The sequence below is a fragment of the Ceratotherium simum genome, chromosome 5 (assembly GCF_057802395.1).
Source record: "Ceratotherium simum simum isolate JZ-2026a chromosome 5, ASM5780239v1, whole genome shotgun sequence".
Classification (NCBI taxonomy): Eukaryota; Metazoa; Chordata; class Mammalia; order Perissodactyla; family Rhinocerotidae; genus Ceratotherium; species Ceratotherium simum.
In genome coordinates, this window is record NC_141904.1 from 5,497,346 (window position 1) to 5,510,431 (window position 13,086).

Genomic DNA, 13,086 nt, shown 5'->3' on the forward strand with positions numbered 1-13,086 from the left:
ATTGAGTCTTTTTTCATTCTGTTTTCTTAACATCCTCAAAGAAGGAGAGTTGAAGATGGGGAGACAAAAAACAAACAAAAGCAAATGACAGAGGTAACTGTAGTCTCTGGAAATCCACTTACCTTTCTGGGTCTCATTTCTTACTCTCCTTGTCTATAAAATGCTCACTTTCTCGTGGCACTAAAATTCTCCTATTCTATAATCTTCCTTAGTGTTTGAACAGATTTTCTACGTTCAGATAGATGGATTTGTGTCATGGACACAAACAAACTCTCTTTTTCTTCCAGCATTTTTGAGAGTCCGATAGTTATAACAGACTGGAGGGTGAGAACCTGGTATTTTAACTATGGCTCTAATCCCTAAATGACATAATTTCGGCAGGCATGTTCATGCTGCCCAACCACAGGGCCTGACATTTCCACCATTAGGATTAAGGACTGTTTCCAGAAAAAGGCCCCACTCAAACATCTTACCTGGGTAATGATGATGTGACTAATTGGGCTATAAATGGAGAAAATTAGTTTATGGGATTAGCAGAGATTCACAGTCACAAACCCCTTGCACTCTAGAGAGAGAATCCATGTACGGAATTGGCATAGAGTAAAAGGAGTGTTTTAGAGAATGAGAAAAAGGGGCAACATTAATGGGGAAAGGTGAGGCCCGGAACATTCCACGCAGCATGGCAAGTCCTGCAGAAGGAGGGTGTGTCAGCTTTAGAAAGGGCATGTGTGGGCAGTCTCCTTTACAAATCTGCCCCGGGCTTCGTTCCTACAGCTAGTCAAGAAGTCCAGCTCAGTGCAGCTATTAATTAACACCATGGCCCTAGCCAAGTCTCTTCAAATTTGGGAACTTCAGTTTCCTTACATGTAAAATCGGCCATTATAATAAGAAAGGGGGTTCAAGGAAAGGGTGGTGAGGATTCAGAGAAGTGACTCACGTAGAAGACCCAGTTTTTCACAGTTGGTCGATGAATGTCCCTTCCTCCTTTTTGGTGAGCCGTCCCCTCTCTTCTTCCCGGGCATGTTTTTCTCCACGGCAGGTACCACCATCTAACAGTGAGAGAACTCCTTCTTACCAGCCTGCAGCGCTGTGCGCGCTGGACTTCTGCTTGTTCTGTATCTAGCACCTTGAACAATGCCTGGTACACTGTTCAAAAATAGTTTCAAAACGTCTGTTCGATGAACGAATATGTTTGTGAGAATGTCATCTTTCACGCTGGGACCTTCCTTTGGGTGGCGCCGACTTGGGTTGACTTTTCTCACACTTTCATGTCTTGAATTAACGAGGCTTTTGGAAAATGTTCCTTGATGGGGAGATATTAGAGAAAAATTGGTTCCTTTAGAAAGATGTTCAAACCTAGAGGAATTACCTGCTGAGTGACGGGCTGGGCCGAGCCGCCATTAGTGGACGGCTTTGCCCCCATGCAGTGACAAGCAGGCCAGGCCAGGGAAGGGCTGGGGCATTGGGGTGGGGAAACAGATGTGCAGAATACTGATATTTTTGTGTCCTTCTTTGCACTCACCTGTATATCCTTTGCCAGGGAGATCTGCCGCTTTTGAGTGAGAATAAAGTTATTTTTAAGTACAGAGAAAAAAAGGAAAAAGACATTCTCAGAGCAAGGTTCATAGCAGAGTCAGTGGGTTACCTGCCTCAGAACATCCTAAGATGTTAGTGCAAAATGTGAATTTCTCTGACTTCCTGAATCTGAACGAGGCTGAAGGCTGGGAATCTGCATTATTTAGCAAGCTTCCGGGTGATTCTGGTGCACTTTTAGGTTTGAGGACCACCTCACCTGATGAGTAGTCTCCCAACTTTTTTATCATGGAGCCCCAGTGCATGTATGTTTGCTTATTTACTTCTTTATTTATAAATTATATACATAGGTGACTGGTCTAATGTATAGTGTACATTATAAAACATTCACAAAGATAGAAATTTTAAAAGAATAAAAAAACATGTATGTGAAAGTTTATATATGAACTTCCCATGCCACATTCTGGAGGAGAGGCTGAGGCTAATTCATGTGGATGAAATGTTATTTGACTGATCCTCGGGGCGACTGTGATGCACCACATCCATTTTCTCAAGTTGATGGCCCAACACCAATGGGCGTGAGGCAGCTTGACTATTTGTAGAGGTTTTCTTTCTGCTTCAATAGTGTCCCTGGAATTCTCTCTCTCTCTGTCTCCACCTCCCCACAAAATCCCCATTTGATGTGTTCAAAAAAGTTGTTGTGTTTAACCTCTTCCCCAGCCTGATGCCCCAGGTGCACTTTCTAGGGAGGAAACAGAGTGTGGACTGGCCAGTGTGTTGGCATCGTAGAGCCTGGCAATGCCCAGGGACTTACACACATGCGCACGTGCGTGAACACACACACACGCGAGCACATACACTCTGGAACTACTTCAAGACTGAACAAGTTGCACAATCTTCTGCTATGGAACCCTGCCTACAAAAAGCTTTAAATTCATTTAGACTCTCAATCTGGCTCTTAACCTTTCTGGGGTCATGGGTCTCTGAGAATCTAATGAAATCTATGAACTTTCTCTCCAGAGCAGGAAAAAATACTCATCTGACCGTATACACCATTGCAGAGGGGGTGAAAACCTGTGACGTTCTCCAAGTGTGGACTCTGAGCCAACAGCATCAGCATTTCCTGGGAACTTACCAGAAATGCCCCACCCCCAAGCTACTGAATCAGAAACTTTGGGGTGGGAATAAGCCCGCCAGGTATTTTTGATGAATACTCAACTTTGAGAACACTCCAGAGCAGTGGTTCTCAGACCTGCCTCCTTGGTAGAATCACCCTGCGAGTTAAAAACAAAAAGCACTGATGTCTGAGCTCCAGGCTCCTTCAATTAAATCGGTATCTGGAGGTGGGGCCTGCACACTGGGATTTTTAAAAGCTCTCCAAAGGAGCGAAACTCTGGACCCAGATTTTAATAACCCAGGCTACCTCTGACGGTCCCAAACTAGGGCATGATAGCACTAGGGAGGAACTTAGCACCAGCCTGACTCATCACTTTCATTTATAGGGGAGAAAACTGAGGCCTGGAGACTGAGAAGTTTTCCAAGGCCAGACAGTTACTGACTGTCTAAGGCAGCCTTCAGTTCTCCTGCTTTTGTGTGTGTGTGTGTGTGTGTGTGTGTGTGTGAGGAAGATCAGCCCTGAGCTAACATCCGTTGCCAATCCTCCTTTTTTTGCCGAGGAAGACTGGCCCTGGCTAACATCTGTGCTCATCTTCCTCTACTTTATATGGGACGCCGCCACAGCGTGGCCTGACAAGCAGTGAGTCGGTGCGTGCCAGGGATCCGAACCTGCGAACCCGGGCCGCGGCAGCGGAGCGCGCGCACCTCATGGCTATGCCGCTGGGCCGGCCCCAGTTCTCCTGCTTTCTGTTCCAGGAAGCACTGCACACTGAAATAGTGAACCTGAAGCATTCCTGAAGAAGCCTGGAAAGCGAAGACGCGCGCGTTTAAAAGTAGCTTAGATCCCGGCATGCCTAGCTGCGGGTCTTCGCCATCAGCTCCCAGTGGTTTTTCCTCTTTGGCCCAATGTCTGCAGCGCCTGCTGCTCATTTTCACTGAACTTGGTTCCTGGAGCTTTCTTGAGAATGAGCGTAACCTTTGCCTGGAAAGGAGCAGAGCTGCAGTGGGACCGTCTCGTGTTGTCACGTGGGGGGACAGGGCAGGAGAGTCTGGTGGGGGTGGAGGAAGCTCAGGCTCTGGGGCCAGGTGTCCTGGGTTTAATGCCAGCTCTGCCACCAGCTCCTTCTGTGACCTTGGGCGTCATGCTCAATCTCTTAGTGCCTCAGTCTCTTCACCTTTCATGTAAGGGTGACAGTAACAGCGCAACCACCCTGAGGGTTGGGACCGTTGCAGGAGTTGGAAGCACGTGGAGCCTGATGGCCACCAGAGTGTGTGCTCTGCAGGTGTCAGCTCTCAGTGGGGGCAGGCACAAGCGACGGGGAGGCCTCCTTGCTGCTGCGGGAGGCGCAGAGAGCTTAGCAATCTTTTCTGTCTTCTTTTTTAACCTTGAGGAATATCGAAATCGGCCTCTGCATTCTGGCTTCCTCCACGCAGAGCGGATAAAACCATTAGGTAGAAATAATAAGCATATAGGCGTGAGCAACCAGGGAGACTGTACGTGGTTGTCTTTATGTATCATGTTGAAAGATGATATAAAAATACTGATTTTATTATAATATTTTAATTGATAATTTTCAGGTTAGCATGCATTAATGAACAGTATAAATTATGACATTAAAACAAATAACAAAATTTTAGTATTTTCAGTTTTATATATGAACTTTAAATGAGCATAACGACGTATCCCTTCCTATGTGCTTTTAGAAGAATTCGTGAGGTATGTATAGCACAGTAGCTGAGTGTGGACTCACCCTCAAGCAGTCACACTATCTGGGTTTGGATCCTGGATTTCCCATTTGCTGTTTATGGGCCCCTTTATGGGGCCCTGGGAAAGTTATTTATTTTTTCTAAGCCTCACTTTACTCTTACATGAAATGTGCTGATCATAGTTTCTAAATCATAGGGTTGTGTCGAATGAAAACAAACCCGGACTTCGATAAGGAGAAAATTTATTCAAAAAGATGGTTGCAAACAGGAGAGTCTCCAATCTCAGGAATCTGCAGGTAGCTCAAAAGCAAATGGAAAAGGCTTTTCTTTTATGGGGAGGGGTAAGCAAACCTTAGCAGCAATGGGAAGTCGGGCAAGCAAGGGGGCATGGTCGCCGGGATCTGACAGACGTGTCTTGCTGTGGCCAGCCTCTGCCCCGGGTAGGCTGATACAGGGACGTGTTAGAGCCTGCTCAGGCCTGGGGTGAGCAGAGGTCAGGGGCCCGTGGGGCGAGAGAGGCCCCACTGAACTCTGGTCAAGACAAAGCAGCAGGTAAGACACAGGCAATTGTGAACACTTGGTCAGTTGTTTTGAGGATTAAGTGAAATTACCCGTGTGTATCACTCATCAACGTTTCTGGGTATTAACAATAAATGCTGGGGTTATTTTTTATTACAAGTGCTTGATTCTAAAGTGCTCAAGAGTAGCTTTTTCTTTCTCTCGAGGGGAATAATTCAGTCACACCACCACCACAATGATAACCTTCCATTCAGTGAGCATTTACTGTGGTCCAGGCCAGTGCTGGGAAGAGGTACAGACACTGGTGAGAGAATTTCTGAGCTCGAGGAGTTCTCAGTCCGGAGGGAAAGAGGGAAGTGTCATGTGATACAACGTGAAGAGGGCCAGCAGTCTGACATGCACAGGATGTCGTGGGAGGACGTGATGGGGTTGTCAGTTAGCTGGGGGAACTACGGTGAAGGAAGAAGCTGGGCAAGGTGAGCCCTGCCCCGAGTCTTGAAGGAGGAGAAGCAGGGTTGGAAGGAGCGTATGGGGCGTCAAGGACGACAGGCAGTTACTGGATGCCCGAGTTCTGGGCAGGGCGACGCTGGATCTGCAGAAGCCAGGAGGGGCTGGGCGATGGAAGCCACCGAAGGGCAGGACCATGGTAAGTTTTGTGTTTAGGACAGTCATCTAGGATCACGCCTGTGGTTCTGTGTCTACTTAATGCAGATAGGACATGCCCTGAGACAAGGATTTCAAGAGAAGCAGGCACGGAGGCACTGGGAGAGTTCAGCTGAGAAGTGCTGCTTTGAGGTGCCAATGAGAAATTCACAAACAGAGAGTTAGCAGGCAGGGCAGTGGTCTGGGCTGGAGACAAAGATATGGGAGCTGTGAACATGGTCTTTAAACCACAGCAGTGAAGATCATCTGGGAGAGTACTTAGACCAAGAAAAGCAGCGCTCTGCAGTCACAGCACGAACATTTAAGGGGCAGAGTGCCTTCTTTAAAGGCACGCATGTCACTTTGGTAATAGGTAAACATTTGTTTATGCACATACGTGTGCATTCAACCAATAATTACTGAGCACTTTCTACGTGCAAAACACTGTGTTGGTTTCCAGGGTAAAGAACTAATGGTCCTTCTCCTCAAGCAGCACACGATCTAGACCAGCGACTCTCAACCACAGCTGAGTTTTCCCCACAGGGGACATTTGGCCATATTTGGCAACATTTTTGGTCATCACAACTGAAGAGGAGAGGTTGCTATTAGCATCTAGTAGGTAGAGGCCAAGGATGCTGCTAAACTTCCTTCAGTGCACAGGACAGCTCTCCCCACCCTCAACAGAGAATCATCTGGTCCCAAATGTCAGTGGTGTAGAGGTTGGGAAACTCTGGTCTACACTAAGAAATAATACATGTACACACACAAGAAAACTAAAAAGAACATTCTCTTTTCCAAGTCGAGTATGGTGGCTTTGTAATGTGTCAACTTGGCTAGGCTGAACTACATTTTCCAAAGTCCCCTTTCCTGTGTGTTTCCTGTTAGGGTGCACCACAGAGAGAGTCCTGTGAGCTTTGGAGGGCAGGTGGGGAGCAGTGGTGCTTTGTAGCTTATGCACACTGCTCTGATCTGCTGCCTCACCTCATGGACACAGGCAGCAGCTAGGCCCACAGCTGCTCACCTTCCCAGGATCTCCTTCAGCTTCTCCCACCCCTGGGCCAGGGAGTGTGCATTTAGCCCTATGGGAAAGGGTTCCAGCTTCCGCAGGACACCCAGACCATCGAAGCCAGAGGCAACAAGAACTGACATGGGTTTCAGTCCATCCTCGTGGGCTTCAGCTCGTGCTTGTGGGTTCCAGTGTGTTCCTGCTCTCTCACACTTTACATCCATTTTCCCTTGCTGCCTGCCGACCCTGTGGACCTCAGGCTCCAGCATCAGACATGAAGACAACAGTCTTTCAGAGACTGCTTAACTGCTTGCCACAGTTACTAAGGGCAAATCCTTGAAATATATACACACGCAGATATTCGATCACCGATTAAACTCTGACTGATATGTTGGGTTAAGGTCAAGGTCAGCCTATTAGTGTTTCTAACACAGGACAAAGTAATTTTGTAGAAAGCAGATTTTTTTCCTCTCTGGGACCAATCTCAATGGTCCTCTCCCATGAATTGTTCTAAACCCTGGACCTATTGTTTCCTTTTTTCTTTCTCCCCTTCTTCTTCTCCTCCTCCTCCACCTCTTCCTCCTCCTCTTTCTTCTCTCTCTCTCTCTCTCTCTTTGTCTTGTCTCACCTTTTGGGTGAATATATTTGGATGAATATATGGATTAGCACCCACAGATTACAACATGTACTAGAATTCTCTCTCCTGCATTTCAAGGGTGTGTGCCAGGACAACTGTTCCTTGGTTTGTAGACTAAATTTGAGTGTACTTCGTGTGTTCTTTTCATGAGATCAGTGCAAAGTCTTCAGTCATATCTGCTGCCACCTGGGTCTTTTTCGATTAAAGAACTACGAAGTCTGTCTTGGGGTATTCCACGTGACCATCTGTGTTGTTTTGCCTCCATCTGGAGATCCTCCAGAGTCCTGCGTCTTCCTTAAACTGCCCAGGGTGGAGCTGTCCTCAATCCTGGGCAGACACCCACCAGGGTTTGGACAGTGGCGGAGAAGCTGGGTGTTACTTACGTTTACTCTGTTTACACTCTGTTATAACGTCTTCTTGCCGACAACTCTATCTGCGACGGGCATGTTTGGGTAAAACCTGGAAATTCGTTCCCTCGATCATCACTTATAGCCCAGGTCCATCAGCATGTGATGTGTATGTAGCTGGGTAACATTTTGAGAGAATAATTGAGGCTTTGTCTTGTTCTTCCTGGTGTTTCTCCTCTCTCTTTCCCCCATTCAAGTGGGCCTCTGGCCTGGTGTCATGGCCTGTAGAATGCTGGCAGGGTCAGAAACTAAATGCAGTTATTGAAAAGAGAGTTTTAACTTTTATACGCACAGATCTGTGTCCTGAGATCACTTCAGCCCCTTGTCAATTGTAACAGAGATGCTCCCCTCCTACTTTTTTGACTACTTAGTTTTGAAATCTTTGAGCCAGGGACCTCACTCAGTCTGAGGGTCCAGGAGACAGAGAAATGGGCTCCAGGCACCTCCACTGACACCACCAATTTACTGATTGCCTACTATGTGCTAGGTCCCCTGTTAGGCACTGGGGTGTAGACTTGAATCAGATATTGTCCTTGCCTCAAAGAATTTGTAGTCCAAAGTGCAGAGAAATAAGTCATGTACTCAAGAAAGCAACACAAAGTTGGCCACTCTGAGGAGAGAAGTTTCTGGACAGTCTTACAACAACCTTGGGAGTGTGTATGTAGGACAATCTACCAAGGGAGGGGGCCTTTATCTTTATCCTTTGTTTCCTGTCTCTTGCTTTTAAGACCTCTTATCCATACTAAGCTACTTTCCCTAACTTTATGGTAACTAGATTTGAGAAACGGTCTTTTGTGTGAAAACTTGTCAAAGACTTGTTTTAGTTCTTTGTCTATAAAATAATGAGATCAGATTTGATAAAGACTACAATTCCTTCATTTCTAAAATTCTGACTCAACAGAAACCCTAAATAAGTAATTGCTGCCTCTTACCCGCATTCGTATTTCCTCCTCAAAGAACTCAGTCCTAATGGCCTGATGTCTCTGAACTCCTGCTACATCACCATTGGTGTCACCCGTTAGGATTCAGCATGTCCTACATCGTATTAATCAGTTGAGTGTGAGCTCCCGATGGGCTGTAATGGGATCTGACTCATTTCCCTCCTTGGTGCCTGCCAGTCTGTGGTCTAAGTCAATGTTTGCTCAAGGAGGCCGGTTTTTAGCAGCACCTGGTGAGCTTTAAAAACTAAGTAACAAGACAAGATGGACTTCGAAGCCTCATGCCTTGATTTCCAGATGCAGCTGGTCTAGGCTGGGGCTCAAGAATCTGTAATTTTAGTACGTTTCCCGGGTGATTCTGATGATCAGCCATGTTTGAGAACCAACGGTCTAAACTGAATTGAAACACTGTGTCCATGCATCTGTGTGTGTGTGTTAAAGTGGGTGCGTATTTATATAGTTCCCCAACAAGATCTTAAGTGTCTATCTGCCTACCTTGCTTCCTTCTGCGTAAGTGCCAGGTGCCATCTCTGATCTCAGTGCTCTCATCACAGTGAGGGCGAAATCAGAGCATGTAACTCTTCGTGCCTTCAGTGCTCAGCCTCTGGCGGCCAGCGCTCAGTAGGTGACTGGTAATTGCTCTGTTGATGACTATGAGAAACCCAGTGTTCAGGGGCCTATCGGCTTGGCAGGCGCAGAAGTGAGACTCTCTGGCTTGTAGCTCCATCTGAGACCCCCTTATAGTACATCAGTCATGTTGACGAGCCCACCGGCCTCCTTATTTCCCCCCTGGGGGATTTCAACATTTCTTGGATGATTGACTGTCTTTCAACAGTCCTTTTATAGACTGAGACTTAGAAAGCAAGTTTCCCAGGATCCCCAAGCTGGTATGTGGTGGAGTTGGGGTTTGAACTCAGATCAACAGAATGGATTTGGTTGATATTAGTGCCTGACTCATAAAACCAAAGTTAATGTCTTAATATAACACATAGAATTAATAATACCTATTACCTTAATCCTGGACCATAGGCTGACAAAATTATTACCCAAATCAACTTTTTAAAAACACTGTTTTTTGTTTGATCAAAAGAAGCATTTGTAAAAAGGTGAAAATAGGGTGTTATTTGTTTAATCTTTTGCCCCTCTCTCCCAAAACATGCACAATCTTTATTATTATATTATCTCTGAATTCTGATTTTAATTTAATGTACATAAGGAAATCCTAGTAAATGATGGCAGGCTCAAAAGACTAGTCACAGGTTATTCAAACATGTTAGCCCAAAAGACACCAAATACAAATTATTTGTGATACATCAGTCATTCTTTTTTCCCATAAATCTTGAAAATAAAAATTGCCTTTAGCTTCTCATTTTTAATGTGCTTTCCTCCTTTGAATTATGTAAAAGTTCCAAAGATATAAACAACTCTATATACAAAGAAGCAGTGTGGCTGTATTTGTGACACCATACATTTTTCACTCTTAAAGAAAAAATTATGAAAAACTTGCTTTGAACCACTCTTCAATTCTAAAGGAAGCTAATTTAAAAGATTTATAAATCTAACTTGTTAAGTAGCCAAACTATGTTTTATTTGAAAATAACATAAAATTACAAGCTGAGCTAAGCTGGCTGGACAGGAGAAGGAATGACTCTGCCTTCCCTAAGCTTCACAGCTGGGAAGCGGGTAGGAACTGACAAGCCAGAAGAAAAGAATCAGTTTAACGCATCTTCCCACACGGCGTGGAGTCAGAGCTGGGCATTGCAGAGGTTTAAACGGTTCCCTCTCCCTAGAAGGTGGAAATGGTAATTAATTATGATATCATTCTCTTTTTTTTTTTTCTATCTTCTCCCCTCTCATTCCCCCTCCCCATCACTCCTGCCCCTTACTGGTCCCCCACTGAATGTTTTCTCATTTTGTTTCTCAGCTTTATTCTGTTACTTAGCTGTGTTTAGGTTATAGGAGTTGAAACTTCATTTTATTTTGCATCATTTATTGTTGAAAATAATTTTGATAAGAAGCACAGAAAGCTCAAGGGATGTCTCTAAAGCCACAGCCAGTAAGGTTCCAGTAAGAGGAGCCTGGAACTGAACCCCAGGAGACTGAACCCCAAGGTTGGGCTCCTTTCCTTGGAGCTATGCTGCCTTGCCGATTTCCATACTCTCAGTAAACAACAATCGGTACAAAGTCCTGAGTCTTCTAATTGTTGAAATGGATACATATTTATCACCCTATGTTAGACAGTCAGAAACCTTAGGAGGTAGGTTTAATAACCACATTTTACAGACAGAGTTGAGGGCAACTGACGTGGCCAAGACGGCACAGCTGGCATCCCCCCCCACCTCAGAGCTTGTGTTTGAAGGCACGTTTCCATCTACTACCTCATTCAAGGACTGTGCCAGGCCCAGGAACCTCTCCAGGAGTACTTCCTGCCTGAATGGATGGATGTTGATCTGCACACTCGCTGTACCAGTTAGGCAGGAGGCAGTTGGGGTAATGAAGATTCGGGAAGTTAGGCGCTTGCTCAGGTCACTCAGCTAGTAAGTAACTAGGCCGAGAGCCCCAGTCTTTCCACAGTGTCCTCCTGGGGCAGGAATGCTGACCAGCTGTGTGAGAGGCAAGCTGCCGACAAGGAAGGACTCCTCAGCAGACTGATTTTTAAAATATGCAGCTCTCATATACTGAAATATTCAGTAGTGAGGTTTTATGATGTCTGCAAATGACTTTCCAATGGTTCAGAAAGAGAGAGAGTGAGCCAATATTAACAACTTGTGGATCTAGGTGAAAATATACCGATGGTCACTGTACTGTTCTTTTAAATTTTATGCGGATTTGAAGTTTTCCAAATAAAAAGTTAGAAAAGAAAAGAGGAAGGAAAGGAGGGAGGAAGAAGAGAATTCTGGTGGGTCCATTCGCCCTCTGTGACTCTGTGGTGCCCGTGCACTGACCACTGTGCGGTCCATCTACTGTCTTTTGACTATCAAGTGATTTATTCATTAAAATTGCCAAAATATGGTATCTGAATAGATGACTCACTGAAAAGAGTTAACGTTCCGGCACCTATGGGTATATGTTTAAATTTATAGATAATCCTCAGATTTAGTAACCTACTTTCTTTCATTTGAGGAGCAGTTGCATTTCCAATAATGTTGTATTTGTTTTTGCAATGAAAATTTGCTAACTAAAAACTATAACTGTCTTCTGTGAAAGCAGAAAAAGAAATAATATCGGTGTTTGAAATAGATTAGCTGACTTAGCAAGCATGAGTTCATTTTGGATGAATTACAAAATTCAAATGCTCAATATTCTTAACTGCTATCATAAAAATAATTTTTACAGATTACTAACTAGTAGTTTTCTTTTCTTCCCAATTGTGTTTCAAGACCCCCAACTTTAAATCCAGCACAATAGAATTGAAAATTTATAGAACAAAGACTCAATAATCAGTGAAATTTATTGGTAATATGTGCATTTTACAGTTGCTTTTTTAGAACTTTTTATTTATATTTTAAAATATATGGTTGTTAAACTTTTTGTGAATAATATAAGTTAGAAGTAAGGAAAAAAAATTGAAGCCTTCTTACCCACAGACAACTGTCATTTAACATTTTGGTTGGATTTCCTTTAGGTCTTTTTTCTATTCATAGTGTTTGTTATTCTTATTTATATAATTGTATATTCTATATACATTTTTTACATCTTTCTCTTTTTAAATAACACTATTTCATAAGCATTTTCTGTATTATTACAGTTTGGAAAAAAAATCCTTTTAAGGTAGGCGAATGAAAACAATAAAAAGAAATCCTGGGAGGGCAATTAAGAAATTCCAGCCCTGTCCCTGGGAGGAATGGAAGACAAGGGCAGGACATAGACTTTCCAGCTGAACACCTCTGTGTATTTCTGTGTGTGTGTACACACACACACACTTTTCGACCTATGTATGCATAATGCTTGTTAGAAATTTAAAGAAAATTATCTGAATCATGTAAAATTTGGGCATAATATTAAGTAGATAGACCTTTATTTACATTTATTTACATAATTCCCCAATTAGAGAACTCTCAGGGTCTGTTTAATTTTGTTCCTCATATGTCAATCTGTGTTTTTAAATAACTTTGTGTGTGTATGAATAATTGCCTGATGTCATGTGGTCATTAGTTGAAATAATCACACTGTCTTACTGTCCACAGGTTTATTTTTACTTTTTATATTGTTCTTGATAATTTACAATCCTATTTAGAGACTACATCCTCAGTGATTTCCTTTTTTCCCCCCACTTAAGAGCTATTTCTCTCTTTATCAGAAATCTCATCAAAATATAGGCTTTGAATTGGTGTGTGCTGTTCTTTTCCATGGAAAAGGAAAATACACTGAAGCATGCTCCATATCTTACTTGGCACCTTTAGCACCCTGACTAGATGTAGGAAAGTGCGAGAACATTAAGGGCCAGACCGTGACGTGTTATTGCTGACAGTGTGTGCATCTGACCAGTGCCGCTTCCCGGGGACCTTCATGTAGACGTTATTGTGAACTTCTGTATGACGTGGAGTCCTTTGCCTCCAAGACTGTGGTCAACTGTGAGGT